The sequence below is a fragment of the Tachysurus fulvidraco genome, chromosome 7 (genome assembly GCF_022655615.1).
Source record: "Tachysurus fulvidraco isolate hzauxx_2018 chromosome 7, HZAU_PFXX_2.0, whole genome shotgun sequence".
NCBI lineage: Eukaryota > Metazoa > Chordata > Actinopteri > Siluriformes > Bagridae > Tachysurus > Tachysurus fulvidraco.
The window spans coordinates 9,336,462-9,359,329 of record NC_062524.1 but is presented as its reverse complement, the minus strand read 5'-3'; the positions used below and the strand labels follow the sequence as shown (position 1 = coordinate 9,359,329).

General features: G+C 40.7%; 1 protein-coding gene across 1 annotated transcript in view; it reads left to right on the top strand.

Moving 5' to 3' along the window:
* Window positions 1-4,083: 4,083 nt before the first annotated feature.
* LOC113634747 (retinoic acid receptor beta) overlaps window positions 4,084-22,868 on the top strand; it is a 141,209-nt gene continuing 122,424 nt past the window's right edge. Inside the window, exon 1 of the mRNA XM_047816699.1 lies at window positions 4,084-4,246. The gene's annotated coding sequence lies outside the window, so the exon portion shown is untranslated. The remainder of the gene's footprint in view (window positions 4,247-22,868) is intronic.

Sequence of the window (22,868 nt, the reverse complement as noted above, 5' to 3'; positions counted from 1 at the left end):
AGAGAGAGAGAGAGAGAGAGAGTATTTATTGTGATGCTCTCTCTACCATTTATCAACGCACATTGTGCTTCATAGTGCAATGAATCTGACATTCACATTTAAACTGTATACACACTAAAATGCTTAAAAATACAATCATTATATTAGCAGTATATTGTGATTGTACATAAACAATATTTTGTAACCATCACAAGACTAAGGATGCAAGTACAGAGATTTATAGAGCGTAAGTTTTCATCCCTCTCTTGAACTTTCCGCATTTTTTCCGCATTACAAAATCTAAAAGTTGTAATATCTTTTGTTTGAGAAACAAAATTGAAACCACAAATAATAAAAGACAATAGTAGTTGCATTTTCATTATTCATGTTGAAAGGTTTGGACTAAAATGTTTCAATTAGATGTATTTTGAACATTTCTGGGCCAGACATTTAAAATACGTGCAGGAATTGAACCCCTAAACATGGAGACAACGTGCTAACCAGTAAGAGAGCGTTCCTATATCTATTAGCCCTAACACTAAACCCACTGACAGGTGAAAAGAATAACATTGAATATCTTGTTACAGTGTCACCTATCAAGGTTCTTGCTACTTGATGTGTACTATATGAATTCATATAGTCCTGCTGCTGACCAACTTTATGGAGATGCAGATTTCATTTTCCAACAGGACTTGGCACCTGCACACAATGCCAAAGCTACCCTAAAGCTAATGGGATCCCTGTTCTTAATTGGCCAGCAAACTCGCCTGACCTTAACCCCATAGAAAATCTATGGTGTATTGTGTAGTGGAAGATGCGATATGCCAGACCCAACAATGCAGAAGAGCTGAAGGCCATGATCAGAGCAACCTGGGCTCTCATAACACCTGAGCAATGCTACAGACTGATCGACTCCATGCTACGCCACATTGCTGCAGTAATTCAAGCAAAAAGGGCCCCTACTAAGTATTGAGTGCTGTACATGCTCATACTTTTCATCTTAATACTTTTCAGTTGCCCCAGGTTTCTAAAAATCCTTTCTTTGTATTGGTCTTAAGTAATATTCCAATTTTTTGAGATACTGAATTTGGGATTTTCCTTAGTTGTCAGTAATAATCATCAAAATTTAAAGAAATAAACATTTGAAAAATATCAAATAAAAATAAATAAATATTAAATAATCACTTTTTGGTGATTTTCTAATCATATGACCAGCACCTGTATGTATATATATATATATATATATATATATATATATATATATATATATATATATATATATATATATATATATATCCCTATATAACTCATCACCCCAGGGAATTGTTTTATAAGCCTTTTTATTTGAAAGCAGCTACTGTACCAACTAACTGATTAATGCATGGAGTATTTCTGAGAAGGTTGTCCTCATCTCCCCCGTCTCTGCAGAGGACGTCTGTTAGAATGGCTATTAACGTCCTGGTCACTAACCTGGTTATTGAGTTTGGTTGAACAGTCAGTTCTGGAAAGAGTCTTATTTGATGTGAACTTCTTCCATGCATGAACTTGTGCATGTGAAAGTGGCCTGGACTTACAGTAAGAGAAAAAATGGGAAATTGGGAAACAATTCATCATTTGGCACAATCATACACAAACGCACATGCACACACACATACATTCCCATAACCAGAGATGCAGAAACACTTACACAGACGGTACACACAGCCACACGACCTAAAAAGAAGCTCATTAGGAGACAGAGACAGCTTATTAAAACTTTATTGATTACACCACATACAGAATAAAACCTCAGTGAGATCCACATTCCCCATCTCCTTAATAAACACGTGGGTGTATGTCCATCCTCTATGGCACTCTGAAAACACTCAAACAGTGTGTATAGAAAAACTAATAGTATGTCACCCATGTGTGAATAAAGCCAGCGGTGTAATTGTGTAGCTGGGCAGTAAATGACAGAGATAAGGGGATGCGCATTGATGCAGTGTCAAAAAGAGGAGTTTCTCTTCTCCGAGCTGTAGTATCACTCGTTCTCCTGTTTTTCTCTCGCTGACAGCGAAGCCGACAACATCTTGGGGAAGAGGAATGCACACTCAGCCTTCTGTGCTGATAATGACATCATCTTTTCCAACAGAAAGAGATAGAAAGAGACAGACAAAGAGAGAGAGAAAAAGAAATGAGTGCAATAGAGAAGACCCAAGTGAAAGCATTCACAAGGCAATGGCAGAACCTACAACGTTCTCATCTGTCAGCATAATAATACCTGTGGCCTCTTACTGAGTAGAAAACTCAACAACTACAGCACAACACAGCCTGGGAAGCTACATATTTAGAGCTGTAGACAATCTAAAAATATACCTGGTGCACTGAGGTGGTAGGATGCTCTGTTAAGATGAAAAGCTTATGAGAGGTATGAGGCTGAGGAGCTACAGTGGTGGCTCGGTGGCTAACACTCTGAGATAGTAATCCAGGAGTTTGTGAGCTTGTATTCCACAACTACCAAAGGATCCTTAAGCAAGACCTCACAGCCCTCAAGTTCTCATACATAAAAAACTTTTTAAATAAGCTGAATAAATGAAGCTAAATGAAAGAGTGAAAGCAGATTTCTATACATAAATGTTGTACAAATATTTTCTAAATTTTTTATTACAATTCTCACTTTCTTCAATCAGAATTTCTGAATTTCAGAATTTCCCTAGTGATTCTTGGAATACTTATGTACCTTTAGTGATCCTGGGAATATTTATGTATCTTTAGTTATCCTAGGAATACTTATGTGCCCTTAGTGATCCTAGGAATACTTATGTGCCCTTAGTGATCCTAGGAATATTTATGTGCCCTTAGTGATCCTGGGAATACTTATGTACCCTTAGTGATCCACGGAATATGTATGTATTATTAATGATCCTGGGAATATGCATGTACCCTTGGTGATCCTGGGAATATTTATGCGCCCTTAGTGATCCTGAGAATACTTATGTACCCTTAGTGATCCACAGAATATGTATGTATTATTAGTGATCCTGGGCATACTTATGTACCCTTGGTGATCCTGGGAATATTTATGCACCCTTAGTGATCCTGGGAATGTTTATGTACCATTAGTGACCCTGGGGATGTTTATGTACTTTTAATGATCCTGGGAATATTTATGTACCATTAGTGATCCAGGGAATATGTATGTACTATTAGTGATCCTGGGAATATGCATGTACCCTTGGTGATCCTGGGAATATTTATGTACCCTTAGTGATCCTGAGAATACTTATGTACCCTTAGTGATCCACAGAATATGTATGTACTATTAGTGATCCTGGGAATATGCATGTACCCTTGGTGATCCTGGGAATATTTATGTGCCCTTAGTGATCCTGAGAATACTTATGTACCCTTAGTGATCCACAGAATATGTATGTACTATTAGTGATCCTGGGAATACTTATGTACCCTTGGTGATTCTGGTTATATTTATGCACCCTTAGTGATCCTGGGAATGTTTATGTACCATTAGTGATCCTGGGGATATTTATGTACTTTTAATGATCCTGGGAATATTTATGTACCATTAGTGATCCAGGGAATATGTATGTACTATTAGTGATCCTGGGAATACTTATGTACCCTTGGTGATCCAGGGAATATTTATGCACCCTTAGTGATCCTGGGAATGTTTATGTACCATTAGTGATCCAGGGAATATGTATGTACTATTAGTGATCCCGGGAATATTTATGTACCCTAAATAATCCTGGGAATATTTATGTACCCTTAGTGATCCTGGGAATATTTATGTACCCTAAATAATCCTGGGAATATTTATGTACTGTCTAATCAAGAGATTTACATCGCAAACCTGACGCGATGACATTGTGAGGTGGCGTTTTGCACGCAAAAAAACTTTTAACTGCAAAAATTACACGGAAATCACTGAACCGGTTATTTAAACTGCCGCCTGCTTGCTCGCTCGCTCGCGCGCTCCTGGTTAACAAGCTCGTGCTCCGAGCTCGCGACCTCAGCTCTCGGTGCACAAAGCTCCGCCCCCTCCCGTCCCGTCCCGCCCCGCCCCGCGCGCGCGCGCACCTGTCACCGTGCGGTTTGCAGGGGAACTCCGTTCGTCACCGTCCCCGCTGTGAGAGTGTGTAAGGTCGGTGTACCTCAGCACCTTCTTCCGCTCTCACTGACCGAAACCACACGCGCAGCTGAATAAAACACGGACTGCTTAAACAAACAAACCCTGCAAGCCTGTTATTTTAGGATATCAAGTCATAAGGTAAGTTAACAGTTATGTTTGTCAGCACGTGACTTTCGCACGCGCGCATAATATAATAATTGTATTGTAGTATATACAGTATGTGTTATGTAACGTTTATAAACCTATATATGTTTATAGATGTAACCGCATTGTACTCAACTTTTAGGTTCATTCATTCATTCATTCATTCATTCATTCATTCATTCATTCATCTTAAACCACCTATAGTATATATATATTTATATATATATATATATATATATATATATATTTTTATATATATATATATAATTACCTATATGCCTACCTACACACATATAGTACATTAGTGTTTATATGAAGCCCAGGTGACATTTCAGTCTGAATCCTACTCCTTATATAGCCTATTTAAGTGCACTACATCTGACATGATCAGTCTGCTTTCACACCCTATATAGTGTTTAGTGTCCAATAGTAAGCTGTTTGGGATTCAGCGCGTGCATGATGACTGCTGCTGTGGCTATGGGGAAAAAAAGTTGATGTGAACTGACTCCATCTTTAACTTTGCCTTACAGTTAAGGTTGCATCATTAAGCACATATTTATATTTCTACTACAATGACTTTCCGGTTTCGAAACTCTTTCCAAGATACAGGAACAGTTCCAGGGTCCTGGTTCGATCCTGAGCTCACTCTGGTTGCTCTCTTCAGTGTGCTTTTCCTCCGGGTTCTCATGTTCTCAGGTTCCCTCCCACCATCCGTAGGTGGATTGCTGACTCTAAATTACCTTGCTGTGTGTATGAGTGCATGTGCAATGGACTGACATCTCATCCAGGATGTACGATATTCCCGCCTCGTGCCATGCGTTCCCAGGATAGGCTCAGGATCCACCTCTGCCCTGTCCAAGATAAAACAGTTACTGAAGATAGATGAAAGGATAGAATATAAAAGAAATGAAGGATAGAATATAAAAGAATGCAAGAAAAATGAAGTTAGGGAGAAACAACCACAAATAAGGCAGCAAACACAATTCTCTCATGTGATCACTTCCTCTCTCATTTCTCATGCCTTAATGTTCTCTAGCCTTAATCGGATCTCTCTCTCTCTCTCTCTCTCTCTCTCTCTCTCTCTCTCTCTCTCTCTCTCTCTCTCTCTCTCTCTCTCTCTCTCTCTCTCTCTCTCTCTCTCTCTCTCTCTCTCCCTCTCCCTCTCTGTTTTCCTGTTGCAGCAGCTCTCTCTATCCTGCACTCACTCCCACTTCTTTTCTCACTAACAGCTTTTATTGAGACGTAACACAGGTCTGTACCTCCCCTTTTTCGAAACCTCATGCTTCATCTGCTGCCCTTCATGCTTACTACCGAAGAGAAAACCACGTCTTTGATGTTTCTCACAATTAATTGTGTGCATAAAACATGCTTTGGAGTCCGCTAATGCCCACCAGTATGGCCCTGACTTGTGATTCGCATAATTATTATGTCGGATAAATTATTAAAAGATGTGTAACTTTTTAGTGTCCGCTTCTTGGCAGGATTTTTCCCTTCCTACTCCTTCTCCTTCTCCTGTTTCTTTTTCATTACATTTCATGTGCTGTAGGCAGCAACGAAGTTCTCTGAGCTTCTGTATAATGAAGATGTTGGGCATTAGGTAGCTGATTAAGCTCTGAGCCATGCAAAATTAATGATTCGGAGAAATAATATCAAAGGACGATCCTCTGAGACGCAATAGCCTAAAGTCTCCTTACGTTAATAAGGCTGTTAATTTTAAGCTGCACTATGACTAAAAAAATCATGCTTAAGCTTTAGTTACGATCGCACACCTTCCTGATTAATGTTTCTTCCAAAACATTGGAGAATTCAGTTATTAAGCTCATTTGTCTTTTAGAATGTAAGTCTACGGGCTTGATTTATTCATTCAGTTTAGACAAAAAAAAAATCCAGCTAGCTCTGAGATTCCTGAATTTCCTGCTTGTCATATTTATTCTTAAAGACCATCTCTACAGTTCAAGTTTCTGAGTCCAGAGACTCCTAAATGGCTAAATAGAGTCATGTGATAGCATTTTACAGTCAGTAGGTGGCAAAGTGCTCTCATAGAAGAGAGGAAATCTATCACGCAAAGATGACATGCCTTAAAGCACTCTTTCACAGTTCCCTCTGGCATTCAATCTCAGGCCATGGGTACTGGAATTAGAAAAAAAAAAAAAATCCAGTTCTAATAAAATTCCAGCTTACAAAGACCTGGATAAGCAACTAACATGACTGATTTTACCTTTAATTATAAGCGATTAGTTAATGGCTATAAATAAGAATTCAGTTGATTGTCTCTACTGAAAGAGATAGAGAGAGACAGAGAGAGAGAGGGGGACAGAGGGAGAGAGAGAGAGACAGGGAGAGACAGTGGGAGAGAGAGAGAGAGAGAGAGATACAGAGATAGAGAGGGAGACAGAGAGAGAGAAAGAGACAGAGGAGTGCAATAGGGAAAACACAAGTGAAAGCATTCAGAAGGCAGTGACAGAACCTACGGCATTGTCACCTGTCAGTATAATAATACCTGCGGCCTCTTACTGAGTACAAAACTCAACAACAACTCGCTTTTGGAGCCACGTACTCTAAATAGGGGAAATAAACAACTACTTTTCATCCTTAAAAAAAGCCATCTTGTCAGCTCCAATCAGACCAGTGAGTGTAAACAAAATGAAAAATGTATAAAAGTCTGTGAGCTAATTTCTGTATTCATGTCCTACTCTCTGGTCTGATGAGACGCTTTCAGCTAAATAATTGACACAAATACACGATCGGATAAAACACAACAGAGGATCTGCTCCAGACGGCGTGCCGTTTCACGCTTAGAAAACGAGCGCAGCAGAATATATAGACATTTGTGTACATTTTATTGCCTCTGCAACAGTTTGCAAAAGAAATACTTTGTTTGTTCTGCATCTGGACCACGGTTTGAGTTTGACGATCTCTTACGTTATTAGTAACATAAATTAGAAGTTAAAGGGATTAGCCTACAATGTGATGTGTCTCTGTTTTTTATCGAGCTCATTTTCAAACCCTGGGACTCGACGAGCTCTGTCGGAGAAGTCGATCTGTATAGACTGTGATTTAGATAGCTGATGGAATGTAAAATGCTGATAGTATATAGGCTGTAATTTAGAATAAACAATGTAAATGTTCTGCTGATCTCTCTGGGCATGTTCAGTCTTATTCCGTTCCAGATGCATTGTGCTTTTAAAGCCGGTTCAAAACCGAACAGCAGATTTTTACTGAATATGAGCTTTAATAAATAAGATAAAATTAAATAAATGAATAAATAAATAAATAAAGACGAAGAACCTTGGGCCTTTGAGTGTTTATCAGTCAGAAGAAATCTAATAATCCTTTAATTAGAATGGAATAAACTCAATATGAAGTTATTCTTATTCAGTGTTATTCATAATAAGCGCCACTACTGAAGTTTCCGTGTGCTTCATGTTTCATTGTCCAACTTTTGTTGTTTTAATCAGCCGTGTGTGCTACAGTAAAGCTCGTATGCTTCATATGCTTCGTATGCTCATGTTTGTTGTCTTTGTTGTCACATTTGCACAATATATATAATTAGATTTTAATTAAATAATAAGGAAAATAAAAATAAAACATACATATATGTATACATATGTAAACATATGTATACATATATGTATACACCTCACATTATGTAAAATATATCTCTAACATTATAGAGAAAGGAATGAAGGAAGTATATGTAAAGGAAAGGAAGGAAGCAGTCGTTGTAGGTGGCTGTTGTCGAATACTTAGCAACAACAAACAGCCAGTTTGTACACTGAAGAGAGCATTTATTTGCATTTGTTCTTTAATATACTACTGAACTTTAGAAGACAGCAGCATCAGTTTCTACACTACAAGTACAAACTACAAGTGACACGAGCAACATGCTAAAGTAAACGTAGAGTTATGAGCTTTCTCCTCAGCAGCCGGAAGGCGAAATCCGAGTTTCCTCGACATTTTCGGTTTCTCTCTGTGGTTTCCTCAGATTAGAGCGATGTGCGGTGTCAGTGAATCAGTGCGATGTTGTTAGACCAGACTATTCTATGAAATGAACTCTGCAGCTACTGATGTCTGATCCATAACAATAGCCCGCTGCCATTGACATTACCAGACTGCATTCGGATTCTCAATTTAATATGTTCGACTCCAAAATCCTCTGTCAGGATGGTTTTCATTTCCGCCTGGGGTTTTGTATTACTGTCTGCAATAGAGCTATCAATCTGACATTTAATTACATGAACAAAAAATTTTTCCCTCACACACAAAGTGGCAGCTAGTCAGCCACGTGAAAGAAGATCTCAGAAGTAATTACCGAGGCATTAAAGACTGTTCGGTGTACCGCTTTACAAAAAAAAAACGGCTGCATACAGATGCTACTGGTTTTTACTCGGACGCAGATTGGAAATGCATATTTGAGTCACATAAACAGGCTCGCTCAGGCTTGAGACATTCATATTGCCATTTTAATTAGAAAGCTGAGGGGCTTTAACCATCAAACTATGCACTGGATGCCCAGATGATGATGCAAATAATTATATAATTAAACATCGCTGGTTTATAGAAATTGAGTAAGATGGGCTTTATAATGTGGCGTAACAATAGAGAGAGAGAGAGAGAGAGAGAGAGAGAGAGAGAGAGAGAGAGAGAGAGAGAGAGAGAGAGCACAAGAGGGGAGGGTGAGAAGGAGAAAAGTAGAGATTATGGAGGAGGCTTTGATGGCCAACCCTGGCTATGGGAATCCTTGTGTGCCTTCAGGTGTAGACTCCTCTCTCCAAGCGTCAATAATGAATGAAAGATATCCTGCTCGGCAGAGGACCCGACTTATCGTGCATACTGATTTTTAACTGTGAGGCTTGTATAAAAATTGCATCAGTGTGTATGAATCACCTCATTAAATCCCACAGCTCTGAAACGATCATGGAAAGACAAAGGGTTGAAAGTGGATTCTAGCGCTTATTCTATTCAGGTGGTTGCTTACAGCTTTAAGTTAAAACGCAAATGGAACCCGTACATTTTTTCATTGTTGTTATTATTTTCTCATGATTAGGCTATTCAGTTAATGTAACTCTTATTTAGCTTCAAGGCTCCAATGTTTGATTAAAAGCTAACTAACTGCATGGAGTTTTTCTCGTGTCCATGTAGGTTTCCTCTATGTTCTCCGGCTTCATCCCACCTCTGAGGAACAGAAATTGTCCCAGGTGTAAATGTATGTGGGGCTTTTTATCCACGGTGCAGTGTTCCTGGGACAAGCTCTGGATTCATCATGACTCTGACCAGGATAATCATGCGCTACATGCAGATTAGCTCATCTGTATGTACATTACAGAATACTTCCACACTCTCAGGCAGTATAAATAAAGATGAGGTGGAACGGGACAGGTATGCAAAAGGCAACGTTCTGCACTGGAGGTGTAGCTATTTCCTTCTGATTTGGTTTTTTAGAACGAGACAACAGTGATTGCTCTGCTGCAGATGTTGTCAGAAGGCCATGTTATTTTTTCTTTAAATAGGGCTCCCGTCTGCAATGCAAATGGCCCTCGCAGCATCCTAATTATCATCAACATTGCCTAACAGTCTGGCATCTGCACCTTGCACATCCGTCCCTCTGTTCTGCTTCATGTACCATGTCTTGATTCTCTCAACCTGGGAGAAGATACACTTCTTTTTGGACTGTTTTGAAGAGGATTGAGGATTACTGTAAGGCAGCATAGATTGGTGCCGAACCACTTGCCCGTCCTTGAGACCTTGTTCGTAGTCACTAGAGCTTTAATTGTCCCGTGGGTTTATACGGTTTTAGCGAGGTGCAGAAGTTATTCCACTCTGATAATATCCGTGAGCTCTGAGACACAGAGTAATGAAGACATCAGTAGAGTTTTGTCGGATACAGGGATGAAAATCACTAGAATTTCAACCCGTAGAGATTATGGAGAGATTGTGAGGTAGAGGTGCAATGCAGCAGAAATCTCTGCTCTCAGCACTGCTGCTTTTCTCAGATTCATTTTCTCCTCCTGTCCAATTTTTTTCCTCTTTTGCTGCTTTCCGGTATTCTTTCTGCCCCACATTCCTTTTCCTTCTTTCACTCTCTTGCAGTTTCTCATCGCTCTCACAAATGAGTTAATTTCGGTCTCATCTGGGGTTCTTGGGAAGTAATTATAGCGTCCCCCACCTCACCCCACCCCCTAAAAAAAAAAAGAAAAAAAAAGAAAAACGTTCCTTGCTTCCACTTCATTTTATAGGCCAGAACGTAGGCGGTTGTGATGAACCAAGCCGAATTAATCTTGTTACCACTGATGAACACATTGATTCCACTCATTCATTCGGTCTTGTCATGTTTTTATGGGGACACTAGCAGATGGGAAGAGAGCCAGTTACTGAAAGGTTACATAAAGCTGTTAGAGTCTGAATTCTGAGCTAGAAGTTCTTCAGCAACTCAAACTCCTTTGCTCGTGTGCGTAGCCATTCCAGTCTTTTACATAACCACAGTTCTAGCGCATTATACTAAAGCAGGCTATTTTTACGCCGAGAGCTGGACTTCATGCCTTTAAAACCAGGTTTGCAGCTGTGGGTCTATTACTACTACTGTGAGCGGTGATTCACCTCTCGCTGAACCTCGGCTGTCAATGCCAGTGTGCGCTTTGGCACCGTTCAACCAGCGACGCTGCCAAGCATTTGTACTCGTCTGCCAAATCTGGATAGGGTCTTCCCTGGCAAGGTGCCTGTTCCCTCAATCCCCACAGAAGAGCACCAGAAAGTAGTACTGTATATCTCCTTTAAAGCTGCACCACATTAGGGCCTTTTAATGCATTTCTGAAAATCTCTTTGTCTGGTCAGGGCTGTTAAGGCACTTAGAAAACCAGAAATGATGCTGCAGGGTTGTAACTGTGGTACAAGCTTACTTTTTAATTTGATTTCCTGGTTATTTGGGGGAAGAATAGGGAGGAAAAAGTCTGCCAAATCTCCTTCCTGTCCTCTTTCCTACCAGTCATTCTGTCTGATGGGACATTAAGTTCTGGTCGTTTTATTGATGGTTAGCATCTATGTGCAAGGAGGAAACCACTTCCCTTCCTATCCGATGACTAAAAGGTTCTCCTATTTGAGCTTTGTTTTAGAAAATGGATAAAAAAGAGTCACCACATACTGTAAAGATCTAAGGAATATTAACTAGCTCTTCATAGCCAACAACATTTGATAAATCCTTGATATACTGTGTTTTCCCTCTGCTGTCGTTTATATTCACTCAATGCCAAAAAAAGGAACGCCTTGTCAGTTCTGTTACACAGCTCTTGTGTTGTTGTTTTTTTGCACTCTTTCAAATAATACACTGATTTTGCAGAGAATTAAGAGTCTATCAATACATGCATTTTCTCTACTGCTCATCCTACATAATCTCTGGAGAAGCCTGGAGTCTATCCCAGTGGACAGATTGGTTGGAAACACTGGCATGACAGACCACAATCCCACAATACTGACAATTTAGAGATGCCTATCAACCTACAGTACTGTATAACTCATGTAATTGAAGTATGGGAGGAATCGGAGTAGCGTTACGAAACCCCTGAAGCTCAGGGAGAACTCCACATGCAATCTCCATGCATGCAGGATGAAGGCTAGATTTAAACCCTCTACCCCAGAGATGTGAGGCAAACATGCTAACTGTAAATTATCCAGGCCTAACAAAGCAAGAATTCCCGTAGAATTGAGACATAAAAAAAATGTTACTCTGTGGAAATATGACAGTGTGTATGCACGTGACACCGAATAGCTTCTTCTCCCTCTTTTATCGACATATTAAACTCACATTACAACAAAGTGCTGGTAAATTCTGCACGGTTTGGACAGAGCTTCCAATGCAAAACCAGCCATAAGCGTATAGAAAGTATTAACGATACGTTAGCGTTTCTAAAGTAACAACATGAATGGTTGATGCTCTACATGATCTACACCCAAAAATGGTGTTCAGTGTCAGTGCTTTGTAAAAATCGGAGGTAAAGTTTTCCATTAGAATGAAGACTATTGGCTAATTGTATAATCAAGAGAGATAAAGAAACTCATCACGTTCTGTCGTTGTTTCTTCATTACATAGCAGCTTTATTAACTTTCTCTATAAAGCGCCACTGACATGGTAATTACAACAAGATGTAATTGACTCGTCAGGGTTCGAGCTCCACTGTGTAAATGCAATGTGGTTTTGTCATGAATTGTTACATGATGCAAAAAATAGATCAGTCAACTAGGGCAAAGTGGTCTATAGGCTTTAATATGTGGATGAGCTGTATGTACTGTATATCAGACATGGGGCCTTAATCAGACAATGATTTGTCCAGGAAATGTGTCATTTCCTCTGTTAATGTACTGTAAACACTTCCTGGTTTTATGTGCTCTTCTGTCGTCTTTATGCTTCTCATCAGGTCCCTTTTAATGCGCCTGTTGTATATTGATAGCCGTAACTTTATTGCAGCTACGTCGCTGTAGGCAGAAGACGCTACCTCGAATTTATCAGAGGCGTTCCGGTCTTTCATCCTGCCCTTAGAGTCGTCTCTCGATCCACCATCCAACTCGTTCAAGCCCCTCCAAAAATCCCAGGACTGTCTCCACGGCAGAAAAATCCATACCAGAGCTTTGTGTTTCAGAGCTGCAGGAATTGGGAGTATGTCTCAGAACAATGAGAACTCTTTTGGAGAACGGTTTGATCTGGAGGCATGAGAGGCAACGCTCTTATGAAGGAGTCAGACAGACGAGCTCTCCTTGCCTGCCACGAGAATTTAAATGACTCGGTGCCTATAGAAGCAGTCCGTACAAACAGCTGCCCTTGGAGTCGTTCTCATTCGAGGAGCCGTGCTCACGTACTCGTGTTCAAAAGGACAATTGAAGTAGCTGCGGTATGTAGCACTTTTTGTATGAAAGCGGTGGCTCTGGGTTTATATTCCCAACCGTCAGCTTTTCATCTATAAATGCCCTTTTTTTTTGTCTTATATTCTCTCACTTACATACAGGCGTGAATTTTAATATACAGCTGAAAATTTGGATGATAATTTCAACACTCGCATCAGGAATATCTGACTTCAGGCTGGACCTGAAGAAAACTGTGTCAAACGATTTTATTTACATTTGCATTTACATTGATGGTAATTGGTACACACTTTTATCCAGACCGACTTACAGAAGTGCTTTAAAATCTCAATGGATAAATCCAACCGGATGCTGGTTCACTGTGACGTAAAACTCACAGGTAAACCACACAGATAATGAAAACTTTTTAAGTGCTAATTTAAGTAGTACAAGAAGACAAGAAGATCTTTAGACATCGTTTTGAAGACATCCAGTGACTCAGCTGTTTATTCTCAGTGCATCGGTTGAAGGTCTGTGAATTTTTCTCCATAACTCAAAGACAAACATGCCTGTAAATAGCTAAGCTACATCACAATACCCACGTTCCTCTAACCCTTAACAAGTTCACTTATCCCGAGTACCTGGTTAGTGCTTATGATCGTGCATCTCTTTGTCTTTGTCACGAGCCGAACTGCACTTCACATGTCAGCTTTGCTCCATGTTTTCATCTATCTAATTTATTTACAATCCCTCGTGTCTTTTGTTTTGGTTCATGTCTTGTCTATGCCCCTGAAATGTCTCCGGTTGTTGTCTGGATTAGTGTCAGCAGCTTTCAGTTTACCTCCGTCTGTTTAAATCCTCAAGTGGCTTGTGTTCGAATTTGTGTGAACTATTTGTATATTATATATATTATATATGGCATTTAGCAGACACTTATCCAGACTGATTCACAATTGAGCAACTGAGGGTTAAGGGCCTTGCTCAGGGGCCCAGCAGTGGCAGCTTGGTGGACTTGGGGTTCGAACCCATGACCTTCAGATCAGTAGCCCAACACCTTAACTTCCAAGCTTTATTCACTGTTCTTGATCTATGCCTGCTCTTGTGCACTCTGTCCAATCTGTTTGTTGTTCGCGACCTCTGCAAGCAGATTTGGCCTCTGGTTTTGTCAGTATTATTATCATATTTATTATAATTATTAAATATTATCCTCCACCGGCACTCGCATTATCTTCCACTTCTCGTGTCAGTGTCGGCTTCTTGGTTTCTTTTGTTCACTGTTTGTTGTTTCTTGTTGCACCTTCTGGTTTTGACCCTCGCTTCCCCCCCCTCGATTCCTGAATAATGATTATTGTAGTTTAATGTTGTTTGCCTGGTCTCTGACCCCTGCTATGACTTCTGATAATGATTTATAGATTGCCCATAATAAATACTACACTTGAGTTCATAATTCAACATCTGTGTAATTTAATGGCATTCCTGGCTGCAAAAAAAGATGGAGTATCCCTGTTATATGTCCTACATGTGTACGGTTTAAAGACTCCATTGATCAGATTTTGTCACGTAATCTTTAAACCAGATTACTTAACCTCTTCACTAAGAGCGAAATGTTTATCATGAAAAAAATCAAAATGTCAATATTGTATTGATTCCTGTGTTGATAATAATAGTGAGGCATGAAACGAGCATTAACACCGTGTAAGAGACTCGTTACTAGTGGAATATATTACTATTTGTAGTATTCGTTACAGTCAGGATCTTCGGATTTTATTTTTATATAAGAAAGTTTCAGAAGAGAGTTCATTTTTAAATAAGTAACTCTTATGATTAATAAAATAATTTTGGTAGTGTCATTTGGATTTGTGCATGTGTGTGTGTGTCTGTGTGTGTGTCTGTGTGTGTGTCTGTGTCTGTGTGTGTGTGTCTGTGTGTGTGTGTGTGTGTCTGTGTGTGTGTGTGTGTGTGTGTGTGTCTGTGTGTGTGTGTCTGTGTGTGTGTGTCTGTGTGTGTGTGTCTGTGTGTGTGTGTTGTGTGTGTGTGTGTGTGTGTGTGTGTGTGTGTGTGTGTGTGTGTGTGTCTGTGTCTGTGTGTCTGTGTCTGTGTGTGTGTGTCTGTGTGTGTGTGTCTGTGTGTGTGTGTCTGTGTGTGTGTGTTGTGTGTGTGTGTGTGTGTGTGTCTGTGTGTGTGTGTCTGTGTGTGTGTGTGTGTGTCTGTGTCTGTGTGTGTGTGTCTGTGTGTGTGTGTCTGTGTGTGTGTGTCTGTGTGTGTGTGTGTGTGTGTGTGTGTGTGTGTGTGTGTGTGTGTGTGTGTGTGTGCATGAGAGGGTTGCACATCATTTGTCAGTGTCATAGAGATCATTTCCAGTGATAGAGATGAGCTGTAAAAGGTCAGGTCATGTTTGTAGAGTGCAACTAACTGCCCCCAGTTCAGTGAGCTAAATCTGTGTGACTGTAAAAAAAAAAGAAAAGTATAGAAAGAAAAGTTAAAAATAATAATTATTCTCTCTCTATCAGAGAGAGAGAGCAGAGAGCGAGTAGAGAGAGAGAGAGAGAGATAGAGAGAGAGAGAGAGAGAGAGGGAGAGAGATGAGAGAGAGAGTAGGAGCGAGAGAGAGAGAGAGAGATGGTAAGAGAGAGAGGTAGAGGGAGTAGAGAGAGAGGAGGATAGAGAGAGATAGATGAGAGAGTGTAGATAGAGTCTTCTATGGATATGTATGTATGTCTATGTCTATCTCATCAGATAAGATATCTCTATGATATATAGATATATATCATATGTTCTATATGATTATATAGGGTATATAGCTATAGAGAGGGAAGAGGAAGGAGAGAGCGAGAGAGGAGAGAGAGAGGAGAAGAAGGGAGAGCGAGAGATAGAGTAGATGAGAGCAAGAGAGGAGAGCTAGATCGAGAGGGAGCGAGAGAGAGCGCGATGAGAGCGGCGCAGCTAGAGAGAGAGAGCAGATCTCATCGATTCTAGCCAGATATAGACTCACATATGTGAGCGTGCTACCACATCTAGAACTCTAGAGAGAGAGCGATAGAGAGAGAGAGAGCGTAGAGATAGAGAGAGCAGAGATAGAGAGAAGGAAAGGAGAGTATCTAGAGATGATGAGAGATAGCTCTCTATATCGCTATCTCGCTATCTCTCGTCTCAGATATTGCACTAGATCTGTTCCTTTTCTCCCTCTCTCTCTCTCTCTCTCTCTCTCTCTCTCTCCCTCTCTCTCTCTCTCTCTCTCTGATCTCCCTGTGATGAATTGCGACCTTAGCTTTCCCTTTTGGCATTGGCTCTGTGACGAATGCACAGTGGAACCCAGACCAATGATCTTTTTCCCATCCTGTAAAAAGCTGAATAATTCTCTGAGCACTCCTGGCTTTTTACCCAGCATGCCCTGCTGATGTGTGGAACCAGTCAGAAAGAAGGGCAAGGGTTCTGTAACTGTTATATCACATGTGGACAAATCGGTAGAAAGAAAATTTAGTGTCTGGGAATTTTTTTATTTTTTCAGTTGAATTTATTCCGAGGGAAACGATTGGAGCAATGGCAATGAGCAATGGCATATTCCTGCGAGCATCTGGTTGTTTCAAACCCACAGACAGACTCGCAATCTTGCGTTCGAGACGTCGGACTTCAGGTGAAATATAAAGCTTTGTAACAGAAAACGTAAACTGTAAATCTTATACTACTAAATAGCAGGTCGTGTGAAGAATGTAGAGCAGGAGAAAGCTTCTTGGGCCTGATTTTAAAAATGAAAGAAAGAGGCTTCATAAAAATGCTGATGGGAATCTCATGTGGAAAAGTGAGACGCTGCTGTCTTCTCCATCGTCTGCCTCAGACAATCTGTAAAGATCATTCACTCAGACAGACGGTCACATACACACGCCACACCGTAACATCTCACATAACACACACAGGGACAAGTCCACACACGTGGACACTTAGGTAATAAGGTCTGATTACACACACAGAACCTAAGGTTTATACACACACACACACACACACACACACACACACACACACACACACACACACACACACACACACACAGGGACAAGTAGACACACGTGGACATTTGGGTAATAAGGTCTGATTACACATGCAGAACCTCAGGTTTATAGACACACACACAGGGACAAGTGGACATTTAGGAAATAAGCTCTAATTTCCTCACGCAGAACCTCAGGTTTATATACACTTACAGACACACACACACACACACACACACACACACACACACACACACACACACACACACACACACACACACACACACACAGTGCACACAGAACCTTCACACACAGATTTTCTGATTTTCACACACACACAGTGCACACAGAACTTAAACACACAGAACCTCAGATTTACACATGCAAGTGCACACACACACACACACACACACACACACACACACACACACACACACACACACACACACACACACACGTGCACACACACACACACACGTGCACACACACACACGTGCACACACACACACACACGTGCACACACACACACACACACACACACACACACACACACACACACACACACACTCGTGCACACACACACACGCACACAGACCTACGTGCAAGTGCACACACACACACACACACACACACACACACACACACACACACACACACACACACATGGTAACATTACACCTTACTATCAGGAAATTAAATTCACATGTCCACAATAACACCAAACCGAAAAGCAATAGATTTACTGCTCCCAGCTTCTCAGTGTTCATCAGCACCTCATTCATCTGTCTATCAGCGAGGCCTATTAATGCGTGTTACATTCTTCTGCCTGTTTCTACAGCCAGGCTTGGCTATTTAAGCACTGAATCAAAGCTTTAAAAGTGCCACCTGTCAGCTTATGAACCTGTACTGTATGTAGTCTGCAATAAGGATGCAACAGTATGAAATATTTACACCGTACTCCTGTAACCCGATATCACACTCTGCAGCAGCAGCATTTAAAGAGACTGATTAAATGACATATGAGACGGTGGGGAGAATAAAACTTCTAGACTTATGAGGGGAAATGCTCTTCCCTCCAAGTATCAAATAATTCTGAAATACATTTTTCATTGCAGGAGAAAAAAGATGTCATGGGAACACTTTTTACTTGTCAATAATAATATTAGATCGAGGTGAGGATCTTAGTCACGGTTGCGTTGGATACGGAGTCTGTTCAAGTAAAATTTCATTTATAAAATACGTAAATATATAAAATACACGCGTTTTACCAGCTTTTTATCAGGTACACTATTTTCAAAATAGAGAATTTTCGATCCTGAAGTTCTCAGAGAGCCACAATAGGTTTTATTCGCCCGTATATTGCCCCTAATAAGCTAGGTGTCACCTTTAATATGAGCCTTTAAGCCCCACTGTGGAGTGGGACATGACAAAGACATGCAATGCCGAACATGGACGCAACAAAACAAAGGAATAAGAATGGATAAAAACGGATAAACTTGGAGCGGGACTCATGTGGACGGTCCCAGAGTTTCAGACCAACCACAGACATCCTTTGGTTTAGTGCGAAGAGGGACAGAGTGAAGAAGTTAGTGGAGTGGAGAAGGTCACTAATGTACTGTGGAGCAGAAAGTGCTTTATGTGCTTAAATAAGAATTATACAACATCAGTTCTGACACAAACCTGGCTGAATATGAGCCATATTTCTGGTCCCTTTGCTTCTTATTACAGTACACACGCTGCGACTGAGAGAAAGCAGGTTGAGGAGGCCAGCATACGGAGCGTTACAGTGGTCCAGCCGGGCTGTAATAAGAGCGTGAATCATCGTCTTCTGTAAAGAGAAATCATTTTTTAATCAATTTTAAATATGTAGCGGACCTTAAATGTAAGAAGCATCTTTTTTTAACAGCAGCACTAATCTGTTCATTAAAAAGTAAACGTGAGCCGAAGATAACACCAAAACACACTCTCTCTCTCTCTATCTCTCTCTCTCTCTCTCTCTCACACACACACACACACACACACACACACACACACACTCATTCCCATCTACTGTAGGAGATTTAGAGCACAGGTTTACTTTAGATGAATCTAGATTTAAACCCCTATTGAGCAAACCAGAGTCAGCAGAGAAAGAAAGGTTAAGAGGAACCCATCCTCATCTGTGTGACACAAGACACTGTTTATAAAATCATAAATCTATACTAATCGTCACTATAAAGACTTGCGTTTGGTAAAAGGATGTTTGCTATGAACAGATTGTGAATTAAAGCACATTTTAGTGTTTATGATTGCATCAGCATCCAGGGACGATGTTCCAGTGCAGCAGGGAAGATGTGGGACATACAGTGCGTGTGGGACTGAAAGTGTCTCATGTGTAGACAACTGGTATCTGAATGAATCACACTGGTTTGGGGAATTAGAGGAGCCCTGGCATTTAGGCACTGACATTAGATCAGACATCAGGACAGATAAAGGAGAGGCAGACAGAGAGTTAACAGAGAGACATAAGGAGATTCAGATAAAAGGAGATCATTCGGAAACCTCAGGCAGGTTTTGGCCAACCATGTTGAGTTAAACTCATGATCATAACTGAGATTTGGCTGCTTTATTTGTCTGGCTCCGTTTTTACTGTTTCTCCATGTTATCTCTTTTGATATTAATGCCAACCTCACACACACACACACACACACACACACACACACACACACACACACACACACACAAACACACATATACACACAAAACAAACAAAAAAAACACACACACACACACAACACACACACACACACACACACACACACACACACACACACACACACACACACACACACACACACACACACACACACACACACACACACACACACACACACACACACATACACACACACACGCACACACACACACACAAACACACACACGCACACACTGTACACACACACACAAACACACACACGCACACACTGTACACACACACAAACACACACACGCACACACTGTACACACACACACACACGCACATGCACACACACACACACACGCACACACGCACATACTCACACACATACACACATGCGCGCGTGCACGTGCACACACACTTATAGGGAAAATGTTCTGTCACAATATTGAGGTTTGCAGTTCCCATCCGCTGTATGAAACAGATTCCCAGTCTGACACAGCGGGATTAAATTTTTTTTTTTTTTCACTTGAGAGCAGAATAGGATGGAAGTTCATCCCACACTCAACGCTTCATCGGACGGCACGTTTTCCTCATCGTGTTCTGTTCACCGTTTAGCGACGGACTAACCCTGTTCACCCAGAGCATCATGTCAATATCACCAACACTAACACAGTGTTAGATTTTAGCCAGCTTGCCTCGGTCTCTATCTCACAAACTCTACACATGTTTGGGGATCTTTCTGATAAATGTCAGAGCAAATAAAAATAAGAAATAAATACATATTGTTACATATTTACAAAGACATGTATTGTTTATTATTATCCTATTTTCCTCGCTAGACACAGATGGAATTCAAAATGGAATTTCTTACACGTACGTTCAGGTACATTCAAGTGCAGAAAGATGTGTTAAAAATGTATTTTAAAATACTGACAGATAACAAACCAGAGAACGTCTTGGTTTTTTATCTGAGAAAAATAAAGTTTTGCCCAAAATTCTCAACAACATTTCAGCTCCACTTGAACACAGGACCATAACCTGTCTCTCTTAATTTTTTTTTTATTTTTAATTCTTTTAATGGACCAGGAGATCAGTTGGACATTAAACATTCCCCGTGACAGTCCAATTTTATAGCTCCAGGAGGGGCAATTACATTTTATTGCCCCATAAGTAAGGGGCAGAACAGCTGTTTTAATTGGTCTAAGTGGGAGAAATGGGATACGCTCTGTGGGTGGCTCACACTCGGGTATATTTCTTCAAGGGCTCTATCTGTATGAGATACGGCTGCTTTTGTAGTTGTGGTCACATTAATGGATGCAACTTAAGATGCAACTTTATCTGCAGCAATAAAGCGAGTCAGATTCAAAGAACGATGAAACAACCCATTTTGTTTTTATTTTTGCATGTCTCATGTAACACATTGCCGGTTTTAGTAGCCAGCGGTTCATTTCAGCCTCCCGGATCTCAGGAGGTTGGGTGTTTTGCACTGCGGACTCTCCGGTCGTATCATTTGTCTCAGATGATGATTTGTGCCCTGATTAAATTACCATTAGCTTGTGCGGTTTACACGCTGACATGGGCAGGAGAGATGGATGGAGCTCCTGGGGGCTCTTTCTGGGTTTGTCAATATGAGAGAAGGTGTTGGAATCATGTCAATAGAAGGACGAGAAGGAATCGCTCCTGCTAAGAAATTACAGCTCTGTAATTGATAAATTTTCTATTTTTCAGTTTACCTGTCAGCCTGAACTTTTTTTTTACCCCTGCATCGCAACGACTTGTCTCTCTAAACGAGAGAACGATGAGCACTGGGGTTTTTAAACGCCAACACAGGATGGAAGGCCATGCAGAGTTCCTGTGAAGAATTGTTTTATGTTTGTTTTATAGTAGAGTCTCTGTTGTGCAAAGAAAAGCATTTTGTCAGCAGAAGTGGCACAGCTTTTTGACTCTGTGTCTATGTGTGTGGTGTGTGTTTGTGTGTGTGTGTGTGTGTGGGGTAGGGAGTTCATTTGAGGAGTCTTGTTCAGAAAGAAGGAGGAGTTCAGGATGCCATATGTTTTCATTCGGAGGTTTATTTGTGTGCACACATCTGTGTGTATAATTTGTGTGCATGTGTGTATCTGCGTGTGTGTTTGTGTGTAATACACGTCCGTGCTCTGTGTGTCTGACCAGATGCCTAATAACCTTCATGAATTATTCTATTTAGCACTCTGTAGTAATAAACTATAAAATTCACTTACAAATATGCAGTATTTCTTATCCTCATCTCCATTCGCAGTACGAACAATATGCACAATATGCACAGAATTAGACAGACAAAAATCCCTTAAGACACATCTTTCTCATGACAACTTTCTCGACTCATGTCCCTGGTCTGATAAGCTGCCGTGCCAAAGGATCTGCTACAGATGCCGAGCCGCCTAGACAACTACAGTCAGTTTTTTTCATATATTTATTGTCTTTGCTACTGGGCCTCCAGGTGATGACCCCTGTACTGTACAATACACTACAAACAACAGAGTAAAGACTAAATACCTCATGACAAGAGACGTACGTAGATATAAAGCGAGATTCACATGTGGAAGTGGTTAAGTGACTGAGCGCCGAGGATAAAGTAGGTAGAGTAAGCAGAGTGTGAAATTAAATTAAACACCCATCAGGCAGATGTGTTTAAGTGTTTACTGGCCCGTGGGAAGTAACCGCTCACGAATCCGGTAGATTCAGGTCCGTTTTCAGACCTGTAGATCTGTGCTTTCCTTCTGAAACACGAGACTTCATCTGTTGCATTTTTTCCTCATTTCAGGTCTCAAGCCTCGCTTTCACATCATTTCAGATCAGAATGTGTTTATGTAAATCCCATGTGAGTAAAATGTCCTCTCGTTGGTACGCTAAATACGTCGATTAAATACGAGTACATTAAATATGTTCCTCGGCAGTTATCCGTGGAGATGGATGGTCACCAGCTGCGTGAGCTTATCGTGGCTTTTTTCAGCTGTAGTCATTACATTTCCAACAGGAATCGAGGTTTCATCAGGACAACACCGTTTCAGTTCATCTGTTCTGGAGAAAAGATTACATTACAAGTCATCTCACAGTGAAGAGGCGTGCTTTGATTTTAAATTGC